The sequence below is a fragment of the Sciurus carolinensis genome, chromosome 1, assembly GCF_902686445.1.
Source record: "Sciurus carolinensis chromosome 1, mSciCar1.2, whole genome shotgun sequence".
Taxonomy (NCBI): Eukaryota; Metazoa; Chordata; class Mammalia; order Rodentia; family Sciuridae; genus Sciurus; species Sciurus carolinensis.
The window spans coordinates 115,230,485-115,235,355 of record NC_062213.1 but is presented as its reverse complement, the minus strand read 5'-3'; positions in this window follow the sequence as shown (position 1 = coordinate 115,235,355).

The following is a 4,871-nucleotide window of genomic DNA, read 5'->3' as shown; positions in this document are numbered from 1 at the left end:
CATTTAAAAGTGAGTTAGCAGGGACAATAGAGAGATTTTGGTAGACTGTTACTGAAGGTGGTCTCTGAGACAGATAATTAAGAACTACCACAAAAATAGGAAAAATATTTGAATTATAATTACTCAAATTTTGATAGTTGTTCACTATACTGAAAAAATTGACATTATTTTTAACTTAGTTTTATGAAAATTTTTATGTCATGGTAAATACATGGTCAAAATTACAGTATGAAAAAACTTTTTCTATTACAACCAAAAGTTTTGAAAAATAATACATATATGAAAAGGAAGAGATGCAATATTTGCAATAAGTATTTTGGAGTCTGGATGTGTGATTGGGAATAATTGGCATTCCCTTTGAATTTTTCATGATTCAGTTATTTTAAACAAATACTACTATAGCTTTATAAGTATCCATTTAATACAAGTAATTAAATTATTAAAAACTGTTGGATTGGTGAAGGCATAGATTCTACCTTGGGTCTTAAGAATGACAAATTTGGAACAAATTATAAGTGATTAGGACACTAGAGAATCATGAAGTTCCCATTCCAAATATTAGTTCTATTACTGCATCTCCTTTGCCCATGATGTATGGGCTAAGAGCCTGTCCCAATTGTTGACTCCAATAATATATTACCTGTCTTAGCTTCAGTGGGGATCAGAGTCATAGAAATCTGATATATTTGTACTGGAAAAATAGATGCTTTACTTACTACAAAATTTCTACCCAATTTGCCTTACATAATAGTGTCTTAAAGCTTTTTTCTGTATTAGTTTCCTATTTCACATTTGTTATATGATCAATAAATGGTTAATCATTGTAATTATATTAATGAATATGAAAATAAATACTAACACTTCCAGAATGTTATGTAGATTCTCATAATAAATGTTTGCATCCTGTACAAAGGAATAACTAAAATTACTGTTCTCTTCATCTATATTTAATTAAGTACATGCTTTGTTAGGCCAATTATGTTTTAGAAATGGTTCCAATGCCTTGATTAAATAACATTTAGTTTATGAATAACTTTGCATTGTAATTAGTATATATGATTCCATTATTTTCACTTTTTGAGAACTATAGAAGACTATTTATATATAAAAAATATTTCTAGGAAAAAATATATATCCACTTACAAGTATCCTATATTTCAACCATAGTCATAATATCCTAAAGGTTTCTAGTTTTACTTTATGGCCAAAAATTCTGACTCAGATCAGAGAACAAACATTATATCATTTTTGAAGTAATTCTTGCAATAACGATTAAATAATTTAGTAAGGAGGTTATCACAGTTTGGCAGTCTTCTTCCTGTAATTTCACAATCATCCATGATCTGGTGCAATGCCTACTAGCCCAGGACAAATGCAATAACAAAGCTCTCAAGGGTCTATAGAAATATAGAAATCTTCAAATGAAGTTTTCAGATGGCATAACTTCTCATCAGAAATCATCTGAGAAACTGAGAGCTGAAAAAAAAAAAAAACTTCAATTGGGATTAGCTGACTGTGGATTAGGGAAGGGTGAAGAGACAGGAACATGAAATGCCTTACCTTAGGGGAAGAAGGAGTCATAACATCAGAGTTACACTGCCTGGAATGGTTCTCAAGTCTGAAAAAAGAAAGCTTTCTGTACCTAGCCACTGTCCAGTTGTATATTATTTTATACTGCAGCAATTTCCTGTGGGTTGTTATGTGAGTTACATGACTTAAAGCAGAACATGTAACTGAAAGATTGAAAGCACTCTCTCTACCCGAATTTGGCATCGTCAATCATTGTTCATTTTTCTTAACACACAAACAGTTGGCAAGGTCTATGAACCAGTCACTACAGGAAAGTTTGCAGGTGGCAATTTTAGGGTGACAGGAGTCACTCTAGAGGAAATTCTGAAGGAACTTTTCCTGCCAGGAAACACAAAAATTTATACTATTGGAACATAATATGACAATATGGGAAAGAGCTGTTAGGAAATATTATGTATAAATCCTTCATGATCATAAAGAATATGAGAAAAGAGAATATACATAAAGGTCAAATTCTGTAGGCCAAATATCCATTGTTAACGATCCAAAGATGAAACTATTTCAAATACTCTAAACTAGCATACAGAGTTTGTAGTGACAAATTTTAACCATCAAATGAAACTCTTTTTTCCCTGAAATCAAATTTTGTGACACACACACACCTAAATTACTATTCCTAAAATAAATGCCATTAGGAATTATGAAGAAATGATCTAAAGATGTACGCGGACACAGAAATGGGAAAAACAGATGCCCTGCCTGGATATAGTAAGAGTAAGGACCAACTTTGTTGACCACTGGGGCCTCTGGATTGGAGCTGCAGATGAAGCCATTGTAGAGCATGTTAAAAATGACAAGCATTTTCACCTAGGAAGTTTATAGTCTTAGAAAAGAAATGCCAGAAATGATTCTACTCTGTTTCAGTTAAAGAAACAAATGAGAAAGTCATGTTCTCTGGGGGGTCAGAAATAATTCCAGTTCATGTTTATGAAATATTAATTTTAAATCTTCAACTTTCAATTTCCTTTCAATATAAGCATTCATTGAAGCTGCTGTGAGTTAACACCTACAAATTGGTTCACTTAGTGCTCAATAAATGTGGTTTCCTTTCTCATTCAAAGGATCAAAAACTAATCATTGTTGTTATTTAGTTTGTGTGATGTAATTTAAATGAAAGAATGACAAGAATGCTGAATAAATGCAACAGTATTGTACTTCTGGATTTTATTCAGTATAGAATATCTACCCACAAAGATTTCGTCTTATGACTAACATTTTGAAAACAAGCAGAAATAGATTCTTTGAATGAAATGATATTTGATTGTTTTCTACATTCCTGTCATAGAGCTTCAGAAACTCCAGATTTTCTGAGAGGACCTGCTTTGTTGTACTCATGAGTTCATTCCTGTGGGCTCCCTAGATGGCTTCAGGTTGAGGCCCTGTAACCAGAAGAACCAGTCACTTGATTAAAGGACTGCAACTTTCAACACCTGCCACCTACCACTCAGACCTCCAGGAAGGGGAGGAGGGATGAAGACTGACCTCCTCAAATGGTCAGTGATTTAATCCATTGTGAGAGTTCAATGAAACCTTAATATAAACACTGAATAACGTTGGCTTGGAGAGTTTCTTAGCTAGGGACATAATGATGTATTTGGAGAGCTTCTATCCCTGACTCCAGTGGGCACGAGTAGTTCTCTTCTACTTGACTGTTCTGAGCTGCATGCTATATAATAACACTGAACTAGAAGTATAATACCTTTAGTGAGTTCTGTGGTTTGTTCTTAGAAACTATTAAACCTGAAGGGGTCATAGGAATTACTGCATCTGTAGCTAAATCAGACAGATGGGGGGTAGCCTTAAGACCCCACTCATGATTGGTGTCTAAAGTAAGGGTATTCTTCCTGTGAGACTGCGGGATCACCAAATTATGGGAAGAAACCTTGTCTCTATGTAGTTAGTGCCAGTATTTAATAGTTTGTGGGATCTGATACTAACTCTGGTTTCTATGAATTGGAGTCGCAGATGAAACCATTGATTATCAACTGCATTGACAGTTAACATCAGAGAATTGGTGCTCAAACAGAACTCCCATATATTGTATCTCTTCTGTATTTGTGTGATCATATGCTCATTTCTTTGACCATATATTATTCATTGAAAGTCGTAACTTCTCTCCTTGCTCACATTTTTTGTTCCCACATCAATGTCTTGCTATCAGGACACTTCAATAAATGGATAACATTTTCTTAGACATTGATTCCCATTTTTTCCAATGTTTTTATTTCTGCATCTATCTCAACTGCCCAGTCTTATATAAACCTCTTAATATTGTTGTATTAAAAATTTCACTGTTATCCAAATCAGATATTTAAGTGTCCAGTTAACTCACCAAACCATAAAAACCTTTACTATAATTGTGCAAGCACATAACATGTAGCTGTTCTTTAACCAATGAAGAACTCTAATCCATAGTCTCAAAGCCCAACTAAGTTCATACTCCAAATTTATTTTGCTTATAGTTATGCACTCAACATTAAAATTATTTTCTTGTAAATGTACTCACACATACAGTTCCAGTCTACTTGCAACATATCAGAACAAATTCTAGCCTTGAACAAATGAACTTATGACACTTTTTTCCAGAGTGTATAATTAGGTATGTGAAATACATGATAATAAATTATAAATTCATTATTGGCATTCCATTTTCAGGCATTAATACTACCCAAAATTAAAACTGTATGCCATTACCTAAGCTTTTCTCTTCATTTCCTAAACAGACAATTCCCTCTATTCCACAGTGTTTTCTGATAGTCCTTCCAAAGCACAACCAAGAATCTCTGATAGAATTGATCATGATTTTATGAGTCAGGAGAAGTGTAACCCTTCATAAGTCTTCAAATTTATTTATATTTTCCTTACCTCCTTTTCCTGTCATCTTTTCTTCTTCTAGTAAATGCTAAACTCTTTATTTATATTATAAACTATATTCCTTCTTACATCCTTAGAGATATTTCTCCCTTCTTAGTGTCATTTTTTTCTGCAGGTTTAATCATTGCATTTATTTTTAGCTTCATTATAATTGACAGCCACACTTTATTGGCTTATCTTTCCCTTTAAAGCAGAAGAAGACAACAACAAAAAGTTAAAATAGTGAAAACACAAAACATCATTTATCTGAATTTTATTAAACTGTTTGGTATGCTTTAAAAATACTCATTACATCAACTTTAATCTTTTCCTCTAATTTGCAAGTCTATCAAAAGTTTTCTATAGCATATTGATTCATCTCACTCTCAGTCAACTTTCAAAACTGTAGCCTCCACTAACATTCCTCT